The sequence below is a fragment of the Equus przewalskii genome, chromosome 25 (genome assembly GCF_037783145.1).
Source record: "Equus przewalskii isolate Varuska chromosome 25, EquPr2, whole genome shotgun sequence".
In the NCBI taxonomy this organism is placed as follows: domain Eukaryota; kingdom Metazoa; phylum Chordata; class Mammalia; order Perissodactyla; family Equidae; genus Equus; species Equus przewalskii.
Window position 1 is genome coordinate 16,876,598 of NC_091855.1, and position 23,887 is coordinate 16,900,484.

General features: G+C 38.3%; 1 protein-coding gene across 43 annotated transcripts in view; it reads left to right on the forward strand.

Moving 5' to 3' along the window:
• The window catches only part of SIPA1L1 (signal induced proliferation associated 1 like 1), a 360,404-nt gene that overhangs the window by 71,377 nt on the left and 265,140 nt on the right, over nt 1-23,887 (forward strand). For 32 of the 43 annotated variants that reach the window (XM_070593958.1, XM_070593937.1, XM_070593976.1 and 29 more), the window contains one exon: nt 10,181-10,246. The exons of 6 other annotated variants lie outside the window; for them this stretch is intronic. The gene's annotated coding sequence lies outside the window, so the exon portion shown is untranslated. Of the gene's footprint in view, nt 1-8,367; nt 8,685-10,180; nt 10,247-23,887 lie in introns of those variants that run through there. 5 more of the 43 variants (XM_070593946.1, XM_070593965.1, XM_070593961.1 and 2 more) reach the window with 4 other exon arrangements.

Sequence of the window (23,887 nt, forward strand, 5' to 3'; positions counted from 1 at the left end):
GGGGATTGTGATGCCTCCGGCTTTGTTTTTCTTACTCAGGATTGCTTTAGCAATTCGCGGTCTTTTGTTGCCCCATATGAATTTTAGGATTCTTTGTTCAATTTCTGTAAAGAATGTCCTTGGGATTCTGATTGGGATAGCATTGAATCTGTAGATTGCTTTAGGTAGTATGGACATTTTAACTATGTTTATTCTTCTAATCCATGTGCGTGGAATGTCTTTCCATCTCTTTATGTCATCGTCAATTTCTTTCAAGAAAGTCTTGTATTTTTCATTGTATAAATCTTTCACTTCCTTGGTTAAATTTATCCCAAGGTATTTTATTCTTTTCATTGTGATTGTGAATGGGATTGAGTTCTTGAGTTCTTTTTCTGTTAGTTCATTGTTAGTGTATAGAAATGCTACTGATTTATGTATGTTGATTTTATACCCTGCAACTTTGCTGTAGCTGTTGATTGTTTCTAATAGTTTTCCTATGGATTCTTTGGGGTTTTCTATATATAAGATCATGTCGTCTGCAAACAGCGAGAGTTTTACTTCTTCGTTGCCTATTTGGATTCCTTTTATTTCTTTTTCCTGCCGAATTGCTCTGGCCAACACCTCCAGTACTATGTTGAATAGGAGTGGTGAAAGTGGGCACACTTGTCTTGTTCCTGTCCTCACAGGGATGGCTTTCAGTTTTTGTCCATTGAGTATGATGTTGGCTGTGGGTTTGTCATACATGGCCTTTATTATGTTGAGGTACTTTCCTTCTATACCCATTTTATTGAGGGTTTTTATCATAAATGGATGTTGGATCTTGTTGAATGCTTTCTCTGCATCTATTGAGATGATCATGTGGTTTTTGTTTCTCAGTTTGTTAATGTAGTGTATCACGTTGATTGACTTGCAGATGTTGAACCATCCCTGTGACCCTGGTATAAATCCCACTTGATCACGGTGTATAATCTTTTTGATATATTCCTGTATTTGGTTTGCCAGAATTTCGTTGAGGATTTTTGCATCTGTGTTCATCAGTGATATCGGCCTGTAGTTCTCCTTCTTTGTGTTGTCCTTGTCAGGTTTGGGGATCAGAGTGATGTTGGCTTCATAGAATGTGTTAGGGAGTACTCCATCTTCTTCAGTTTTCTGGAATAGTTTGAGAAGGATAGGTATTAAATCTTCTTTGAATGTTTGGTAGAATTCTCCAGAGAAGCCGTCTGGTCCTGGACTCTTATTTTTGGGGAGGTTTTTGATTACTGTTTCTATTTCTTTACTTGTGATTGGCCTATTCAGATTCTCCATTTCTTCCTCATTCAGTTTGGGGAGGTTGTAAGAGTCTAGGAATTTGTCCATTTCTTCTAGGTTGTTCAATTTGTTGGCATATAGTTTTTCATACTATTCTCTTATGATCCCTTGTATTTTTTTGGTATCTGTTGTGATTTCTCCTCTCTCATTCCTAATTTTTTTTATTTGAGATTTCTCTCTTCTTTTCTTGGTGAGTCTGGCTAAGGGTTTGTCGATTTTGTTAATTTTTTCGAAGAACCAACTCTTTGTTTCATTGATCCTTTCTACTGTCTTTTTTGTTTCAATATCGTTTATTTCTGCTCTTATTTTTATTATTTCGCTCCTTCTACTGACTCTGGGCTTTGTTTGTTCTTCTTTTTCTAATTCTGTTAGGTGTTGTTTGAGGTTGCTTATGTGAGCTTTTTCTTGTTTAGTGAGGTGAGCCTGTATTGCGATGAATTTCCCCCTTAGGACTGCTTTTGTTGCATCCCAAATGATTTGGAATGACGTGTTCTCATTTTCATTTGTCTCCAGATAATATTTGATTTCTTCTTTAATTTCTTCAGTAATCCATTGTTTGTTCATTAGCGTGTTGTTTAGTCTCCACATTTTTGCACCTTTCTCTGCTTTATTCTTGTAGTTGATTTCCAGTTTCATAGCATTATGATCAGAAAAGATGCTTGGTATTATTTCAACTCTCTTGTATTTATTGATGCTTGCTTTGTTTCCCAAAATATGGTCTATCCTTCAGAATGTTACATGCGCACTTGAGAAGAATGTGTAACCTGCTGTTTTTGGATGAAGTGTTCTATATATATCTATTAAGTCCATCTGGTCTAATTTTTCATTTAATTCTGTAGTTTCCTTGTTGATTTTCTGTCTGGATGTTCTATCCATTGGTGTTAATGGGGTGTTGAGGTCCCCTACTATTATTGTATTGTTGTTGATGTCTTCTTTTAGTTCTGTTGAGTAGAGTTTTATTGAGGGCACAATTTTAAGTTCTAGCCCTTTGTGGATGAATGAATGAAAGATAAGTCTCCTACCCTCAGGGGAGACTGTCAGTAAATAAACAGGTAGATAAGTAATTATTGTGCCTACAATAATAGTGATTGGTACATAGTAAGTATGCAATAAGTGTTTATTGAATGAATGAGTGAGCAAAGTGATAAAAAAGAGAAATACTGAGTGTAGGGTCTTAGATAGATTGACGAGGGAAGGTCTTTCTGAGGAGGTGACATCTAAGCCAGGGAAAAGAGTATTTCAGACAACAGGACCAGCACAGGCAAAGACCTTGAGGCAGAAAAGAGCTGGGCTTATTGAGGACACCAAAGATGGCTAGTGGAGCTGGAGCATAGTAAGCTGGGGAGACAGGGATTCTGTATGAAATTGAAGAGAAAGGGACCAATTATGTAGGGCCTTGTAGACCATGGTAAAAAATTTGGCTTTTATTCTAATGTTGGGATACAGTTTTCCATGTGTCTCATGTTTTTGCACAGATCACCTTTGTTCTAGACTGTATTTTCAAGGATCATTTGTGTAGTCAACAACCTTAGAGGATAAAGAGAGTGTCTCCCTCCAGAGCAAAGATTTGGCACACTTATAGTCTAGTATAATAAAGACAATGTCTCTTTCTGGGGTAAAGGTCAGACAGGCTTACTGCCCATTATAAAAGATTTGGGTTCATTAATCTCAGGGTTACTCTCCTGTAACACACCACTGCTGTGCAGGTGTCATCTGATCCTCTGTGTGTCACCTGATGGGAATTGGGACTTAAGGGACTGGCACCAAAGAATACTGCCACTCTGGCTACTGCTACTGCTGAATAATGAAGTCCTCTGTCTCTGACCCAGGAGTCTCCTGTCTTCCGCCAGCATCCAAACTACTGTGGCAGGCTAACTTGTCAGTTTGAAATTAGGATAAAATCTTATATCCTTCACATTTCTTGACATCTCAGGATGTGGAGACCCATTGGAAAGTTTTCAGCAGGGGGATAATAATATGTAGTTTAACCTTTTAAAAAATCCTTCTGACAGCTCTGTAGAAAATGATCGTGGGTAGAAAGGAGATTCATGGGGAATCTGGGGCAGTTGTCTATAGAGAGATGATAGTGGCTTGGACCAATGTGACAATGGAAATGGAGAGGAGTGAAGAATTCAAGATGGTCTTCAGGAGGTAGGATTTATAGGTCTTGACAGAATGGATATGGGATGTGAAAGAAAGGAATGGAGAATGAATCTTAGGGTTTTGGCTTGAGCAAATGGGTAGTTAGAGGCGTCTTTAGCTCAGATGGAGAAACCTCAAGATGAAGATAATAAGCCTGTACAAGGACTTATTTCTCTTGTCATCACTGTTTCAGCCTTTTTCCAGCCACTTTATTTGCTTGGTTCTGTCTGTCTGTTGAGAACTTTTATGTTTAGAATTGCAGGGAGAGGAAGAATGAGAAATAGTTTGTACAACTTGGGATCAGAGAACCATTGGTATGTACTTTTCTGGGAAGAAGATTTTGCTTGTGTCTTCATGAGTTATCAAATCCATTAAAGTTAAGAAATATAAGTCTTGCAGTCCCTTAATAAGTGGGTTGTCTCAATAACAGTAAATTAGATGAGCTTGGGAGGATTTATTTTTCAAATAGCCCTATTGATTTTTACCCAAACTTTATTATCTGGGAGTTTGCAGTGAAACTCTTTAATATATTTCATGGTTTTCCCTTTTTTGATGGTAAAGTAATGCATTCTTTTCTTATTTATTTTTTAGGTTTTAAGTTTCTTTCAAAGCTCTGCTATTCTCCCTTAATTCTCAAGGATAATTTCTGCTCGTCTTGTAATCACATAAGCTTAATACAGTAACAAGAAAGAAACAAATGCCTATGGATTTATTTATTCAGTTTGCCATTTTCACTCAGAAATTCTTCAGGATGACTTCTTGTCTTTCTAATGCCAAATGCTGATTTCATCAACACCTGATTGCTGTTCATAAAAAGAGTAACTAAAAAGCTTAAAAAAAAAAAAAAAAAGCAAGCCCTAGCCCTGTAGAGTTCTGTTAAATACCTTCCCTTTTTATCTAGTGAGGTTTATTTCTTTTGTGCTTCTCATGTGCTTATTATATTTTACAGGATGGTTTTACATTTCTTAACTTTTATGTGTTATAGACAGTTTTAGGCTACAACATGAAGTTAGCATGAGTTTTGAATTATTTTTGCACCATCTCACACATGTCCTTTTATTTCTTTGGTTTTGTAGCATTTTCCTTGGTCTGTGGTCTAGGTCCAGATTTTCCCTCTTTGGAAAGAAAAGGTTGACAGGAGAGGGAAGGGAAAGCTTAGCAAAATTTTTGCGTCAGGGTAGGGAGGAGGCTAGGCTTAAAATTATTTATGGTTCAATTTATATTCTACCCCCTGGAAATCAACAGTGGGAAAACTTATTCCGTTTTAAAGATAGAAAGCATAAACTAAGGTCACAAAATCATTACTGCTTATCATGAAGACTTTCCCAGGTGGCATGAGTTGTTATTAATGACTTTAATAGGCTCTGGAGATATTTCTACCAGAAGTGCGGTTAGAATGCAGTTATTTCTGAATTTTTGAGAAGATAAATACACTATCTTTTTGCTTTTCTTTTCTATTTATGGAGATTCATCTTTCTGGGTTTGTTTTTTTTTTCCCTTTGGTGAGGAAGATTGACCCTAACATCTGTTGCCTGTTTTCCTCTTTGCTAGAGGAAGATTGTCACTGAGCTAACATCTGTGCCAGTCTTCCTCTATTTTACATGGGATGCCGCCACAGCATGGCTTGTCGAGTGGTGCTAGGTCCACACCTGGGATGTGAACCCGCAAAGCCCAGGTCGCCAAAGCAGAGTGCACAAACTCAACCACTGTGCCACCGGGCCGGCCCCTGTTTCTGAGTTTCAGCAGTTTTAAAACACCCCCAGGTAGTAGAGTGATATTTAAGCTTCCTTGGCTGTCTGGTCTTTCCTTCAGAGAAGTATTCTTGTTCTGCCTTAGTATTCCATTATATAAATTCTTTAAAAGGGTTGAACATTTGTCACTAATTTCATGTTTCTTGCTGTGTGCTAAGTAATTTATGGTTTCACCGTATTTAGGCAATATTTGGAATTTCATGAATGGGTTGCTGGTCTTCTCTCCTTTGTCCCCTGATTTCAAAACAAAAACAACAGTTAGCAATAAGATTTTATGAGATTTTTATCTCTGAGAGGAGATTTTATTTAGTGACTGAATTGAACCAGAATTTGTAGCCTATGGGATGCGATGGAAACTTTCCCCAAAGGATTGTTCATATTGCCCTTGCAGTTCAAGTCCCGGATTTGTGCCTCTACACCTTTCTTAGCCTTCAGGAGGATTTTTTCCTCCCCTTGGTTCTGGGCCTAGACTTGGCTGTGCCCTAAAAACGGTTCTGGAACCGGTTTAGAAGCAAGGAATCTTAGCCTCAGAATTGTGGACTCCATTTCTCCTCCCCGTCTTCTTTCTTCTCTGCTTGAGAGGTAGTGGACGGCACAGGAGAAAGAGGATTGGAGTCACACAGACCTGGGTTTGCATCTGAGCTCTTGCTTACGAGTTGCGTGACCACAGGCAACATAAGCACCTTTTTAGGCCTCCCATCTCAAATGTAAAATCGAGACCCTGCTAATGACCTGCTGGTGGTTGGGTGAGGCACAGTCGTTTCTTCAGGGACCTGTGCTCGGCACTTGCTGGGCTAAGCACTAGAGCGAGATCAGTGCTTTGAAGCTACTGTGTGTTCCTCGCTGACCCCAGCCTCCTGCCTCCCTGGGAGGTGACCACCAGCCTGAATTGTATGTTCCACATTCCCTAGCTTTTTAAAACAATGGATCTGTGAACAGTACATTTTTAGCTTTGCCTATTTGGGTTCTGTGAAATGATATCATATCGTGTATAGTCTCTGCTAAGGGAACATCACAGCAGGGGAATGTAGGACTCTTGGCTCCCCGCTTGACCTTTGCTGGGGACATGGGTGGGGTTGCAGTTTTTTCTGCGGTATGTGGCTGGAGTAGTGGTTTTTACGTAAAACATTTTTATCTTCCTAGGCTTCCGCGTTATTGATGCTTTAGAGAGGGCAGACTTTTTCTGATACTCAATCAGAGGTAGGGCTAGCATTATGTAACATGGGGGAGTGAATCCAATAAGTAAATGGCAGTTACTAGGAACCAGATTTACTGCTCTTACAGGGAATAGAAAGGTGAAAACTAGAATGAACCCTGTGCTGTTGGATTGGAATTCAGGGTATTTGTAGAAACTCTTGGTTTTCAGTATACATAAATAGATTTGGAAAGAAAAAAGGTATGCATGCATGTATGTGTGTGCTTCTGTTCACTTAGATGAGCTGGGAACAGCAATAACCCAGTTGCAATAAGCACCCCCAGGTCTTTTTTTCTAAATACTATTTTTTCCACTAAAATGGTAGGAATCATCAGACTAGAAAATTGCTTTTGGCAACTGCCATAGAATAATTAATTTGGCCAAGAATTATCAATAGACACTAAAAATATTGGGTGAAAGTTTGTTGGGAAATAGGAGAGACAAATCTGGGACTATTTATATAGTCTTAAAGTATCACCTCACAAAATACTTATTAATTACAAGGGAAAAAGAATAACTGTACAGTGGGCACATCTGACAGATACCACCTTAATCAACTGACGTAAGTTAACATGACCAGTCAGGGGAAAGAACTGAAACAGTGTACCACCTGAGAGGGTACGGTGAGAGGAACTCTTCTGTGGTATTCCTTCTGAACATTCACAGTTTGAATCTATTCATACGGAAATATCAGACAAACCCACATTAAGGAACATTCTATAAAACAGGCCTGGAATCTTCAAAATTCGCTTAACGATGGGAACATGTTCTTAGAAAAGTCATTAGGCGATTTCATAATACTGTATTTAATTTTCACTTACTTTGTGTATGCCATTATTTTCTCCCCAGTTTGCTATTGAGCTGTTTAAACTCTTTTCTTTCTCTTTTTTACCACTGTGTCTGCCTCAGTGTAGAGCATGTTTCAATGGCTCTTAGTAAAAGGTGTTGACCTGGTTGATTGCTATCTTAGAATTTAGAGTTTTCAGAAAGTATAAAGTAGGGTAAGGGAATTTGATAGAGTGGCGAATGTGATGCTGTACTCATCCGTAATCTAGTCAGCTCATGTTTGTGTGTGCGAGTGGTTTCTCCCCGAAGGTTTAGGATTAAGCATATTAGGACCAAGCTAGTCTTACTCTAAAACTTGGATGGTTGAGGATGGGGGGTTGAGTAGCTGTGGGGAGAACGTTAATTGTCGCAGCAGCCTTCTCTCTCGGAAAACGTTAAGTGTAAGCTGTTTGGTAGAACGGGCCTTTCCCCTTAGGACTGATAATCAGAGGTGAGAGGGTGGAATTGGCCCCTCAGGCCTTGCTTTCTTTGGTAGAACTATAAAATCCATCATAGGGCTTGATTTCCTTAGATAGGTTGGAGGACAGACTTCTCTTTAGCAGTTACACTAATTTTCATTTTTCTCAGAATGATCAAGGAAAAAAAGCTTATAAAACCCCAGAGTGGTAGTTACATGGCACTTAATGTACTCCCCCACATGCAGGCTTTTCTTCAGCACTGTTATTTTTTTCTTGCTGCCTTTACCGTGTAGGTGGCCTTCTCCGGATTGCTGCTGACGGGAAATTGAGCAACCTTTCTTTTTTGGAACAGAATATATTTTACTGCTGAAAGAAAAAAACCTGGTGTTTATGTTTTGAAATTTAACTGTGAATTTTTGTTTGAAGACCAATTTAAATCTAGAAAAATGGAAGTAGGGGTTAAATCTCCTATTGTGCACTGATATTTCTGAACCTTCCCAGTAATTTTGGGGCCTTCCTTTTTTGTGGAATTACTTTGCTTTGTTCTCTTAGCCATTGATGGGTATTAAGCAGTTGTCTTTGACCAGGTTATTATTTTTCTTGCTGTTGTCTGAGGCTGTCTTCCCCAGTTGTCTTCTTTCTGTAATGGAGGTGTGATGGGCTCCACGTTGATTTAACAGGCATCTTGAATCAAGAAGGTATGTTAGCCCTACCTTTGGAAAAACACATCATTCAGTAAAGCTCCTTCGTCATTTGCCTAGAGCAAAGCCTCCCACAGCATGGGGAAGGAGCTCCAGATGGGAGGCCTGCCTCTGCCGCAGATTCTGCCTGCTCTGCCAACCCCCCTGGTGCTTTGGGATACGAATGCCAGGCTGCCCACTGCTCACCACCACCCAGGTGCTCACTGCCTAGGGTGATTGTGCTTGGGTTTGATTTGGGTAGTTCCTTTATCGCGCTGGGGATCCGGAGGAAGAAATCAGCCTGTAATTAGAATATAAGCCCGTATGCCACAGCATGAAAATGTTGTCCAGGTGGAGTGGAGTAAGCCTGATGGAATCTAAGTGGGTTCGTAAATTACATCCTTTTGCTTGAGTTTAAAATTTGCATGTTGGTTCGTGTACCTAAGTGGATTACTAGTGCAAATCAGCTGTCAGGTATGTCTTATTTTTGTAATTAGCTGGTTATGGCTCATTAATTAAGATGAACAAAGTATATATTTTGAGTGTTATAGGTTTCTTTACTCATTCTGTGGGTGCAATCATGTACAAGCTGCAAATTTTATTATCTGGGCTATCTGACTCTCAGTATACTCTTTGTAGGTTTCTTTTCCCCCCAGTTTTCTTCTGATGTTTATTCCATTTGCTCTTGGTAGAGCAGGAAGGACCTGTTGCAGGGTCTCACTGAGCTCTCTTCTGCTGCATTACCCACGTTCATAGTGCAGGGACCTGGTAGGTTCATTAAGTCAGTCTCATTTCATATGCAGTAAAGTAAGTTGTCAAGTACCTTTATATTTGGCTGAATAAGAGATGGGAATCCTAATATCCAGGGCGACAGGCTGGGAAGAGGAACTTCCCCCCCTGGTCTTCACCAGGTGTTGGAAATATCTGTGAGTGGAACTGAGTCCTGGTTCTTACTCTTCTTAGCTTCCATCTTGTACGTTTGGGAACAGGTTTTGGAAATCAGCGTGGTTTGAAATAGTGTTTCACCTCAGCAAACATTAACAAATTAGTTTCTTGGAAGCTCTTATGGACAGGTATAGTCTGATTTATTTTACTGTTATTAGGAATATGTACTGCAGATTATCAATATTGGGCATAGATGTGTATTCCTTTAAGTAATAATAAGCTTAGCATCACAGAAAATGCCTTATGACTGTGCTAGAAGCTTATAACCTATCCGAAATGACCAATGTGAGAATTTCTAAATAATCAGAATGTTTGGTTGCTTTGGAACAGGTTTTCTCGATCTCACTGCTATTGATATTTTGGACTGGATGATTCTTTGTCATGAGGGGCTGTCCTGTGCCTTGTAGGATGTGTAGCAGCATCCGTTAAAGGCCAGTAGTGTACCCCGTCCCCTCGCTGTGACAACCAAAAATATCTCCAGACATTGCAAGGTGTCCCCTGGGGTGCAGAATCACCCGTGTTGAGAAGCACTCGTTTGGAACAGTGGTTCCCGTAGGCAGCTGATGGGCCGACTATGTCAAAATCACCTTGTTTGGGGGCTTGTTACACATACAGTTTCCGAGTTTCCTCCAGCCTTCCTGAACAGGTTGTTTGGGGTGAGGCCCTGGATCAGCAATCTGCCTACAGACTGAGTAGCCAGGTTTAAGAATTTGTTGTTTAAGTTTGAGTGGCTATTAGTTGGCTTAAATTTAAATGTGTGTTGAACTATGCATAAAGAGATTATAAATTAAAGAGGGTTTTAGAGGTAAAGTATAACATTTCACAATTATGATTTGATTTATAGCAGTGATTTTTTTTCCCTTTTTACTGTGAGGTACAGTTGTATGATTTTCAAAATTTGAAAATAACCTAAAGTTTATAATTATTTTAATCCAGGTTTTGAGAGGATTCCTCAAGTTTGACCTCAAGCAAGATTCACTACTAACTTTGAAGTAGAATAAGGTGAGTTGGCGGATTAGTCACAAAGTCATGTTGGGGGAAGGGAACATCAAACATTCATTCTTAGACGACCTGCTACTTATGGCAGAGTTTTGGTTTATCAGATGAGGATCCTATATCTTTTTCCCCCACTGTTTTTTTCTTCCTTCATTGTTTTACTGCTGAGAGGCAGAAATGGAAATGGAGAAGGGGAGAAACTCCTGTGCAGTTTTTAGACGCTGATTTCTGAATTCAGCATTGTCATCTTTCTAGATAAAATGTTTCACATATTTTTCTGGCTAGTTAAATTAATAGTAAGAAAGTTTTGGTTACCTATTTATGTTTCCATTCCATAGTAAGTACTTCAAATGTTTAAAAAAATCTTTGTGTGTCGTAAATTTGATGGAAGTTTACGCCTCAATTCATGTTCTAAATAAGAATCTTGTTAACGCTGATGTATTAGTGTGTAATTTGGAATACCAAGCTTGTTTGAAAAAATTGAGAGATGGTTGGATGCTCTGCTGGCCTGAGAGTCGCCATGCGTGTGTTACCACTGATCTTAGATTGACTGCCTTTGGTTACTCCTGGGTAGAAACCCAGACCTATCGGAGGCCTGTTCTGATGTTTCTGTGGACATTTCTCAGACACTTTAATCAGTGTAAAAGGGTATCCTCTTATTGAGAAAAATAACAGCTTAATTTGGGTTGAGAGAGACATTTCTATAGGCTGAAAGTGCTCTAATCTGTTAAGCTCTTAAATTCAGATAAAACAACTGGTTTGAGGTTGCATAAGTTTCTTTAGTTTTGTTACTTTGTTAACCTTCATCTCAGCCAGATGCTGAAACAAAGACCTTGGGATTTTTCTTATATGCTGCTTTGTCAGGAGCAGAAGCAAATTGCCTAAGGAGTCAGCTGTTCTGGAGCAGCTGCATCCTATCAAGGACAGTCAAGGTTATCTGAGCATCTCACCTCTGTAAACCCTTGTGCAGCGCTTACGGTTTCTTTTCTGAAGCCCGCTGGGTAATTGGAGCACGGCTTTCAAAGTGGCTCGCTATTTCTGACCTTCCTTGAATTTCAGTAAGAGAAATTGGGGAATGATTATCTCTGGAAACGTTTTTAGAGTACATTAGGACACTTTCCGGGTAGCATTTATTTAACCATTCTCAGCACCATTCTTCTTTAATAGAGGTGGAATCCAAGAAAGATTTTTCGATCTCTTTAATTTTTAGCCATTTGAAGAGCCCAACTTTTTTTTGTTAGAAACACAACTGAAAAACTGTCTTTGAGAATGTAGCATCTTTGGGACCATCAAGAATTGCTTCGTGGTGAAGTGAGCAGCCTGTAGGAATGCTACAGAAAGGTAGCTGTGGCTTAGGTACTTTGCAAAGGAAGAAACGTCAGTGTATGTTACTGAGCGCCCTCTGGTTCTCATCTCAAGCTTGTAAGCTGTTTTGCAAGATGATTTTTTTTCTCTTGAGTATCTGTATACTATAGAAATGTGCACCTTCAGTGCAGTCGCTGTATGTCTTACGGTATTTAAAACACTGAAATAAGGGTCAATTCCTGGTCGATAAACTTGAATGACAGTTTTTAGCAAAGGCCTTAAGTTCTAGGGTTACTATGAGGCTCGTTTCACTTTTATGTTGTAGTAGCTACAACTTGTCTCTTGAGTTGAGTTGCTTAGTTTAGTAACCAGAACCTCTGGGCACTATACTCACTTCTTTTAATGGCAGTACCGTCTGATAATGCTAATACGGTATATCTGTGAGGTCAGATGAGAGATTCTTCTCTTGTGCATTCATGCATGCTCGGGTCTCCCAGACAACAGACACAGGAGGCCAGGATTGAGTGGGTTTCCAGACCTGATGGTGGCATGACTCTTTCTTGGTCTTCTAAATATATCCTTCTTCCTAAGGGCTCTTTCTCTACTTAAGGGATATCTAAAACAATTCCCATCCTCCAAAGAAACCCAAAAAGACAACAAAACAAAGCAAAAACCAACCCACAAGATCTTGTAATTGATGTGTAGTTCTGTGTGTATCTTATTAAATCCGTCATTCTTATACTTTATTTAATTTTTGAGTAGCATTGTTCTAAAATAAAAATTGAGTTGAGAAAGCATACTTTTTCCTTTCCTTTAAAAAAATTTTTAATTGCTACATTCTATCTAAATACCCAGCAAGAAACATAGAGTGATGTTAATTGATAATGATCTGACTAAATTATGTGCTTTACACACTAAAACATTTGAATAATTTTCCCACGGATTATATTTTTCTTTGGATTTTCCCTTTCTTGTATAGACAATTATGTACTCATAGGTAAATGAGATGTTATTTAAATTTTTCTCTTAGTTCAGCTTGGTTATTGCATCCAAACCTTCTGCTTTTCATGGGAGAGTAATTGAGGAAATCTTTAAAAAGCTCTCCACTTCTTTCTTTTCTTGAAAACAAAATAAAAAAGAATAACACTGATCACATTTATTTTTACTAATAGTTTGCTGGTATAATACGCAAAAGTGAAGACATACTTTCTGTTGTTTTATGAAAAGGCCTCACCAGTTAGTAAGTGTAATAAGAAAAGAAAAAAAATGCATTTTGTTGCATTCTTCTAGACTTTTCTTGGTGGTACATGTGGTGGTGGCAAGAAACCTAACAAGCATAATGCTTTATGTTGGCCATCCAGACAATAGAATGACTAGCAGATTTAGAGGTCGGTTAAAACATGGAAGCCTAGAAGACATTTCCTTCTTGGCTGTCCAGCCTGCAGAACTGTGATCTGGCTTCCTCATGTCTGCTGATGTACCTGTCTCTTTTCTCCTTATTATTCTAACAAATTGTGTCTTCCTTAAAACGTATGAGAACAGCTGTTCACATCCAAAACAGTTTCCTCTTTAAACATAGTCCAGTGACAAAGGCAATAGATTAAATAATAATACCACTTTGAATATATTACCTCTAAGAAGAAAATAACTCAAATGTTTACCTTGAGCAGACTCCTTAGATTCTTTGGGTCAACCTAAATTGAAGTTTCACAGTGGCTCTGAGGGTACAGAAGGGAGGCAACTTTTTAAGATAAATAATGGATGAAATTTTATTAACTAAATGCCAACTATAATATAATATGAAAATACTGAAAATTTTTAGTAGCAAAGGGACGCTTGCAGAGTTTTCCTTTTATCTTTGGCCATGACTGATAGGAATTGAGTTTGGCAAGCCTTCAGGTCACTTCAGAATTATTTCATTATGCTTATTTATTATTCAGAGGCGCCTTCTTTGTTCTTAAAAAAGAAAGTTATGTTAAATCCTTTGGCTAGCAAACGTTTTACCAGCCTATGGAGCGTCATAGGACCTCTTCATGTTTACTACTGCTGTCATACCCTCTTTCTCTTCAATAAGAACGACTTATTCTCACCGATCTTACCTTTTTGTTCTTCAATAGAGAGTTGCCTCTTTTAAATCCATTCTAATGGCAGACAGAACAGATGGTAATAAGAAGTGAATTAAGTTGCTTTGGAGGAGTGCCTTATTTCTTAGGACCTGGTCACTGTTTTGGGCCCTGGATTTGTATGGATATGATTCTTTATAATGATACCATGTTACCCACTTTTTTGACTGTCTAATACATTTAAAATTTCCTCATAAGAGTGGATTTGCACCAAAGTCTAAAGTGAGAAATCAGAAGATAGGGAAGCAGGAACATGAGCTGTGTGTGGGATTGTGGGTGGAGGTCACAGTGGCAATTGGGCAGAGCCCTGCCCACCCCCGCCTGCACCTGCCTGCCTTAAAAAGTGGGGAGGGGGAAGCATTTTGGAAGACCTGGCTTCTGGGAGCAAATCGCAGGGTGAACTAGAGATGAAAGTGGTGGGGAGCTTGCTTCTGCCAGTTCTTGACGATACACTGATGTTTTCCAAAGGGCTTGGGAAACTACAGTTACTAGTGGTGGGGGTTTTATTTTAAAACCTGGACTTTATTTTAGTGTTTGTTAAAGCTTAAGCATATTTTATGTATAAAAGGAAGTTGTAAATATCATCACTAGCATTTGAGTGGCTTTCATCAAAACCATGCGTGTGGAATTAAGGCCATAGAGTGGGTGAAATCTTGTGTGTGGGGAAGTCCAGTATGCCATGTTTTGGGGTCTGGGCGCTCCTGGGGGGAGGGCTTTATCGTGTCTTTTTGGAAATGATTTGTAAGCAAGAGAATGTGGAGATGCCTGCCTCGGCTTGAAGAAAGCCGCTTATCTGCACAGAACACGGCAAGGTCTCCACTGAGTCTCCATGATAAAGAAAACACGAGAGTGTGGGTGTGCAGCCCTCCCACGTGACATCAGCCCCTCAGAGCAGAGGATGTTTCCAGCACCATTGTTTGCCTCAGCGCATGGCTAACTCTGTTCTTCCCAAATGGTTTCCTTTGTAAAAACGGACTGATTGGTGCTCTGGGTGAGTCTTCAGGTGGTTAAATAATGAATGATGGCTGAAGAACTAACGGACTTTGATGTTTTTCAGAGAATCTTTTTTTTTCTTGTGTCTGTAACTTAATTCAGTAACTGACCCTTTTCTGCTACTGACTGATTTTTTTTTCCAGTCAGTTGGAAAATAGATGGTTTGAGAAACTGACTAGGTAACATGTGATGGATATTGATCTTTGAATAAGGACCTCTGGGCATGTTCTAGCCTTAAAAGTTTTGTAGTTACACAAAGTAAGATATTCTACTGCCAAGGCCACTTGTTTCTTTCCTGGATTTATTAGTGAAAAGTTAGTCAATTGAGTAAATAACTATTTAACACCTATTATATAGAGAGAGCTTTTTGTTTAGTGTTGACCAAGATAGAAATAGAAAAAAGAAATGTCCTTTGTAATCAAGTTGTTTTCCTAGAGGGGGAGATAAGACATAATTAAAAACTGTTATAATAAATGACCAAATGTAATAAGGCCTTTCATGGAAATACAAATAAAATGCATTAAGGTGTCTATAAAGGGACAATTAAATCCATAGAGGTGGCGTCATTGGAACTGGGCATTGAAAGATCCAGCCAGCCAGCCAGCTGCTAAAAGAATAACATTTATTTCTTCAAGGAACTAAAGTAATTCATATTTTTGGTATAAAATCTGGATGTTTCTGAAAGGCACACAGATCAAAGTAAAAGTCACCCAATTCCCACCAGATCACTCAGTCTCCACCACCCAGAAATAACTATCCCTGCTACCACTTTTACTTTTTATTTGTGAGATTTCTCAAATATACACAGAAGTCAAGAGATTAGTGCAGTGAGGCCGCATGTACCCCTCATCTGGCATCAGCAGTTACAGACATTTTGCCATTCTTGTTCTATGTGTCTTCTTCCTGCTTTTATTTATTTACTTATTGGAGTTTTAAAGTACAGCCCAGATATTATACCATTATGCTATTTAACTTATAAATACTTCAGTAAGTATTTTGAACAGATAATGACAAAAAAATAGCCTTATTTACAATTACTTAAAAAAATTGATGACTTAAAAAAGTTCCAATAAGGATTCACAAAATTAGTGCTTATTCTTTAATATTATTTGCTAGCTAGTCCATTGTCTCAAAATTGTCATTTTACAGTTAGTTTGTTGGAATCAGGATCCAAGCAGGATTAACACATTGTATTCATCCCTTTTAAGTCTTTCTTAATCCGTAACATTTCCCTTTCCCTCCCTATTTTCATGTAATTTATTGTAGAAGAAACTGGGTCATTTGTTCTGTGGGACTACTAACATTTTAATAGTTTTCTTTCATTTTTGTTCTTCTTCATGACCACGAATGTATTTTAAAAACAAAATCAGGATCATAATGTGCATGCTGTTTTGTAACTTACTTTTTATATTTAATGATATGAGAACATTTTCCTGATAATTATCCTTCTACAATTACCTTTTATTTTCTGTTAAATCTCATGGCATTATAGTAACTAAAAATGAGGAAGATGTTATTTGATTTTATTTAAAGCAAATCTTACATTAATGATAGGTATTACATCAGCAAATTGGTTATTTCCTTCCTTCCTTCAAGGTTACATGGTACCCATCCAGGTCCTGACTTTTTAGATAGGCCACTACAAAAGGGGACCCTCCTTATTATTGTTACTATAAGCTGATATTTATTAGAAAGTTGTTTACCTTCTCCCATAAATGCAGTGGGAAAGGATTCTTAGTAGTTAAAAGGGTACATGACTGTTTTAATTTAGTGATGTTAACATAATTCTAACATTTCTATATAAGGTCCTCTTTCAGTTACTGTCAAGTTGTTAGCCTGGGAAAAAGAATGTGTGTGCAGGCTCACACCAGTTATAATTAATTATACCAGCTGAAGCTTCCTGTGGCCATTTGAGTCGACAGTGTCTTCTGTTCTTCATCAAATAAAACCCCAGCTTCATTTGTGATGTCACGGTTGCTCTTGGTCATTTGTCTTCTTACGTTTGATTAGATTTTAATTTAGCTGTGGTAGCAGAGATAGTATCTTATTTCTCCTTATTCTTTAATCCTAAGTTATTTAACCCTGTAAAGTCCTTGTGAGACATTTTTTTTAAATTAATTTTTTAATAGAAGTAATAAATGAGGCTGTAAGGTTTACTCCCCACCTGCCCCTTCCTTGTTCCCATACTAGCTCTCTAGAAGCAAATACTTTGTTGATTTGGTATTGGTAATATAAAAGTATTGTACTTATGTGTTTTGAAACTTCACGTAATTGGAATTGTATTATCTAGAACTCTTTTTTGACATTCAGTAACATGCTTTGGAGACCTGTTCATGTTAGTTCATAGAATTCTAGTTCATCCATTTCAACTGCTGCCTAATGTGTAGACTAGTCATGGGAATATACCATGGTTTTTCTGCTACTTTTCTATTGCTGAACTTCTAGGTTGTTTCTGGGAGTTCCTGATTACAATTAGGGCTGCAAAGAATATCCTTGTCCTTGTCTCTGTGCACGAGGGCATGTGTTTCTCTGGGCAGTTGTCAGGTCATAGGATATTGTAATAGATACTCCCAAATTGTTTTACCAGAGTAACTCCCATCACAGACGGACTTTATCTAGAGAAATGAGACAGGGCAGGAGCTAAATTTGAAGAAGTGACTTCTTTACAAATACGTAGATCTCGTTAACTTCCAGTATTTGGTTTTGAAGGTTTTTTTTTTAAAGACTACTTTTATTTATTGGACTATATTTTTTGCTGCCAGATGGGAATTTATATATAGAGCATTCTGCAATGAAATAATTACCAGTAAATTGTTATAATGGCCCTTGAACTTTTGTATAAAAATAACATCTAGTTTTAGAATTATGCATCTGAGGAAAAGCTGGGTGTGAGGGTTACCTTAAGTGCTTCTGAGGTTTGGAAGATCTCTTCAGTTAGCTGCTGATCTCAGTTCGAATGGGTAAGGGATGTGTTGTGTATTCAGCATAACTCCCACCTCATTATGGACACCACAGGCAGTGGGAATGCATAATTACATGGGAGCCACTGCTGGGGCAGAAATAGGCACTGCCTCCTTCAGTTTCCCTTAAAGGACCTCTTAAAGGACATTCTTCAAAGTAGAGAATGGCATACACTCTTTTTCCTTTCCTCGAATGGTTGTATGGAATGACGGGGAAGACAGATACAGTTCTTTATTCCTTTGAGCTTTTAAGAAAAGAATGTAGAGCTAACCCTGATGGTCTAGTGGTTAAAGTTCTGCGCTCTCTGCCTTGGCAGCCCGGGTTTGTTTCCAGTCGTGGAACCACACCATTCATCAGTTGCCATGCTGTGGCGGTGGCTCACACAGAAGAACTAGAAGGACTTACAACTATGATATACCACAATGTGCTGGGTCTTTGGGGAGAAGAAAAAAAAAAGAGAGAGAAAGATTGGCAACAGATGTTAGCTCAGGGTGAATCCTTTCCTGAAAAAAAATTTCCTTAAATATTAAAAAAAGAAAAGAATGTAATAATTATTTCATCAGTTTATTATGTGTAGGAGCTCTGAGTTTTGAAGTTGTCGGCCTCTTCTTTCTCCACAATAGTTTTCTTGCATATTCATTTTAATTTCTAAAACCCTCTAGCTGGAGGCCTCACGGGGATTCTGAGCCTTGCTCTTTTCATGTATCAAATTGGGCTAATCAGCCACTTGCTTCTTGGGGTTTCAAGAGCATTAGGTGCCAGTGCGATGCCTCATGGGAAGCAAGCTCTCAACTGTGTGGGACCAGAGACATCATTTAGTCAATCTTCTCCTACAACAGGTGAGAAAACTGAGGCTAGCAGTGTGAAGTAACATATAGTTTCTCCTCTTCAATTTGTCCTATTGACTAAAATAATCTTTGCCACAAGTCAGATTACTCTGTGACTCTGCTTCTTGAGGAACCACAGAGGTAGCTTTTATGCACAACTTTTTCCTTGCCTGGAATTTCCCCTGCTTCTCACCACCTGTCAGTTACCTTTCTTTCTTTTGAAACACGTGCAACTTCATTTCTTCGGGAAGGCCTTTCTGGCTAATCCTACAGCTGGGTATTATTTCATATCCTCATCTGCTCTAGTCTATCTTTCACTGTGGAAATTTGAACTTATTTGTATGTTTCTTGGAAAACTCCTCTCTATCCCTGTGTTGTTTATAAAGGAAGTATACCATAAAATTCTGGTTATTTAGGGAAAAAGAACTTCTTTAGAATAAAACCTATTTGTTAGCAGTGCAATGTTATTTCTGTGTTTTGACAGAAAATTTCAACTAATGGAGATAATTGAGCTCTCAATGTTCTGTCCATGCTTTTAGCATATTAGCTCCTACTCACAGGCCTTCATTCTGCTTTTTACGCAATCACCTTTCAAGCTAGTAGGTTCAGGGCTAAGGATTATATTAAATAGATGAGAACAAAACTACTACTAATTCATTTATCTTTGCATATGGATGATTATACCTGCAACTTTCTGCTGGTGTCCTCATCTTTTTTCCATGCTATGGAAAGTGGTGAACAAAAAATAAAAATATACGCTCCTAAAGGTAGCTCGCAGAAGGTACATGTGGGCTAACTGTCCATGAAAGATCAAATGAAAGCCAAATTAGAAGCTTTGATAATCCTAAACGTGAGAGAATGCAGAACTGAATGAATGTTTCACTGCACAGCATGCACATTTCAATTTAATTTCAGCATATAGTTGAATAAGTCCTGTTCCCATTCATTGGAGAGCTGCCTATATATGGCATCGGTTGTTATCAAATGCTATTTTGTTTTTTCTGTTAGGTCACTCTGGAAATAAGGAAGAAGTATTACAGGTAGCACCTTCTCCCAGTACACAGACAAATGCATGTGTTGCTGTGTGTGTTTGTATAAAAGGACTCCAAGGTCTTAGTTTATATTTGGGATGTGAAGGAAAGGAGAGGTGATAGAGTTTTACACCTGGAAGGAGCCTTAGCTGTCATCAGTTTATTTTATAGATGAAAAATGGGTATTCACAGAGATCAGCAGCTTTGCCTAGGAATTTATTGCTTCGTGGTGCTGGTGCTAAGGCTCGGAGCTCTGCGTTTGTGGAGATGGGGCAGCACTATTGATGCTTTTCTGAGAAACTCCAGTATTTCTCTGCCCATTCACGGACTTCAGAGGATGTCCTAAGTCATTTATCTTTTGTATTTTGAATATTTAGAAAAGTACGTTATTAATGGGATTTGAGGCTAGAAATGGTTTCTTTGGACCTTCTTAAACAGGCTGCCCACAAGTGTTTTCCTGAGAAGATATCATAGAAAAGCAAAACTTTGTCTAAATTGGAGTTTTATCATTTCCTTGTCTTGCCAAATAAGTAATCTTTCTTTGGAAAGCATTTTAATAGCCTTTGTGGAAAACATTTTTGAAAATTCAGGGGAGTTTCACAGTTTACCTTTTCGAGTATTGACTTTCATTATGTCTGACTTCTACTGTAAGGACTGTATTTTATTTATCTTTATAATCCCCTCAGCTCCTAGCTCAGAGCCAAATGTTTAGAAAGTTGAGTTGGAGGGTAGTTTATCTAAAGCGCCTCTCTCTATTTTCCTACCCGAATCCTCAGTGAGAATTACTTCACTCTTCTCTGCCCTTTGATTTTCTTTTCCATGTCATAATGAACTAAGGATCACTGGAAACCCTAGAAGAATTGTTTGGATATTTGAAATACAAAATTACTTAGGAATCAAAAATTGGATCACTGGACCGGGACATATTCATTTCAGCTCTCATTTTGAACTCTTATCATCTGGCAAATATTCTCCAGCTTCGTTGAGTATAGAGATGAGTTGACATGGCCCCTACCTTTAAGGACCTAAAATTTAGTAGGTGAGGCAGATGTGTATTTAGGTGCAATAATGAGTGTATTAGAAGTGTTGAAGCAATACATGTTCCCCTGATGTTTCTCATTAGCAATCTGTAGAAGATTAGAAATACCATGGATGGTGTAAGTTTAATCAAAAAGTAATTAGGTTTTTCAAAATTAAATTTTATATTAAAAAAATTTATTTAGTTTTTTTGCAGTAACATTGGTTTATAACATAATATAAATTTTGGGTGTACATCATTATATTTCGATTTCTGTGTAGGTTACATCATGTTCACCACCCAAAGACTAATTACAACCCATCACCATACAGATCTGCCTAATCACTCCTTTCGCCCTCTTCCCTCCACCTTCCCCTCTGGTGGCCACCCATCCAAGTTTTATGTTTTAAATAACTGAAACATGCCCATGGACTAAAATCCAAATGGTTATACAGTGAAACTAAACTGTATAGATTTTATTTGGATTTCACCAGTTTTTCTGCTAATATCCTTCTTTTCCAGGATCCAATCCAGAAATGTCATATTGCATTTAGTATGTTTGCTTTTCAAAATTTATTTTTACACAAACGGTACCATACTGTACTATGCTTTTATGCTGTGTCACTCCAGTTTATGGTTGTACTTTGTTATATGGTCTCTTCACGATGGCCTTTCAGTTGTGTCTGATCTTCTGATATTATTAACGGCACCTCTGTGGCTGTCCTTGAACTTGCAAGTGTACAGGTTTAAGTTGAGGAATTTCCGGGTTAAAGAATAAGTATGTTCCTAGCTTTGATAAATATTGGTAAACTGCCCCCATGGCCGTTGTACAAATTCGCACTCCTGTGAGCAGTGGGTGCCTGCCTCCTCTCTCTTGCCAGCCATGCGATTAAACCTTTTGGTCCTTGTCAATTTCGTAGCTGAAGAAGTGAATCTCATTGTCTTTTCCTGTGTATTTCTCTTGTTATAAATGAGGTTGCCCATACTGTCGTGGGTTTAAGAGCAGTTTTTCTTCCTGTGAATTGACTCTCGTGATCCTGTGCCCATTTATCTAATGAGATAAGCTCTTTATTTAAAAAAAAAAAGAGAAGTTAGCAGTTTGTGATAGGAGCTGCTGGCTATTTCCACTGGGTTTATACTTTGTTGTTTATGGTAAGTTTTGTCATGTATAAATTTATTATTTTTGGATAATCAAATTTATTAATCTTTTACTTTATGGGTTTTGGATTTTATGTCCTACTTAGAAAGGTCTTCTTTTCTCCAAGAGTATGAAAAAATGTCTCCTGCTTCCTTTTAATACTTTTGTGGTTTCTTTTTTTTAATGTTTAAATTTTTTTATCTATTTGCGATTTTTTTGGTGTGAGTTAGTATCCCATTCTCTTTTCCATGTGGCTGCGTAATTGTGCCAACACCATTTATTGAGTAATTTATCTTTTCTGCACTGATTTTAAATGTCACGTTTTGTCCTATATCAAACTCTCTGAAGTATTTTTAGAATTTTATTTTTTGATTTGGTCTATTCATGAAGCAATTTCACACTTTTTATATTATTTTATATTTGTAACACGTTTTACTATCTGATAAGTATTAAGGTTAGTATCCTTTATTACTCTTCTTTTTCATAATTAGTGTCATTGTTCTTGCTCATTTATTTTCCCATATGAACTTTAGGCTTAGATTCTGAATTCCCGAAAGAATATCCTGTTAATCTTAATGGGATTGCAATAAATTTACATATTAATTTCGATTTTTTTAAAGCATTGATCTAGGAATTGATTTTGTATGGCTCAAATATTTATCTTCTGCTTTTTAGATAAGTTTATCTATTACTGATAATATAAAGGGCAGTTATTCGTGATCTTACCTTCTATCACGATAAACTTAACCGTTTTCGTATATTTCCTTCCATTTTCCCCTATACTTTTGGTGATGCTGAGTCATGTTTTAGGGTCTTTATTTTATTACTTTATATTCTGTGTAATTAGCACAGTGCCATGCAAACAATAGGGAAATGCTTAAAGAGCTCACCCAACTGCTGTGGGATCCTCACTAGAAGGTAATTTGGGAGTATCTGTTAAGTTTGACATGTATGCATGTGTACACTGTAACCCTAAGTTGCATTACTCAGCATTTACATCTTATCAGGGGGCTCCTCCTGTCACCCTCATTATCTCCTTTCCTTTTAGCCATTAAATTCTGTTGAAGATGTGAAATCTCATGCAACTAGTTCATAGCTGATGGTGAGCACTTTTAATTTGATTCTCCACCTTACTTTTTAGTTAAAAAAAACTTTTCACATAGTAATCCTTGAGATAAACCTGTCAGAATCAGCTTAATATTTTTTTCCTTTAAACATTTTTAAATCATTACCCACATCTTCCCCCAATTTCCCTGCCAAAAATCACCATCATGAGCCACAGTTCCTGGTTGCAGTGTCCTTGGTAATTGTTTTGGGGCTGGAAATACTCTCTGCTCTCTGTGGTTCTCCTCCTGTTCCCACTCATGCTCAATCAGCCTAAGGAATCCTGTTCTTCACAAAGATGAGATCGTCTCCACCCACTGCAAGCACCCTTTTCTCTGTGCTTCATTCCTTTTGGGAGTACTGTCTCTCCATCCCTCTCCTGGATCACAAATTCATGCCCCTATATCTTTGAGAGCTTTATTTCCAGACCAGAGAATTCCTTCATTTAGCAAATATTTATGCACAGTGTGGTAGGGGGACACGATTGCTTTAGTACCAAATAGACTTGAACCAAGATTGCATCAGAAAGCACAAAATTGTTTTGTGCAGAGTCCTAGGAAAAAAGTCCCTTTTGTTGTCTCAGCATCAGGTTAGAGGGAAGAAGGAAGAGCCATCTGGTAAGCTGGGGATTAAGGGAAGCAAGGAGGTAGAATTGGATGCTGAAGCTGCTAAGCACCTATTGGGTTGGTGCCGGGGTTTTGGGTCATGCTCCCATTGCTTCTGTCTGCAGCGTGTGTGCCTCCCTTTTGGACCAGTTGGAAAGCCGTGGGCTGGTTACTATGGAAATTGATGGGTGCTGCTGGCAGTGGGAGAAAGAAAGTTCTTGGAATTGATCCCAAAATCCTGGGAGAGCAGGGTTTTTTCCCCTCTGGCTTCCCTGCTTACTGTTCTTTGGTTTGTTTTTAGCTTGGGGTGAGCATTTCCAGTAGCTCCCCTCTGCTGTCCCAAGGAGAGGTGGGGAGGTCCTCTTGCCGGCACACTTCACAGAGAAGAGGGCAACATGAAAGATCACTAGTGAGCCCGCTGAATTTCTGTTTTAGCAATTGGCTTCTCAGGCTTCAGTGAAGTCAGAATGAAATTCAAGCTTCCGTTTCTTTTTATGCCGTCAAGGAAAGTGCTGCAGACAAGGGGAGGGGAAAGTCAGTGC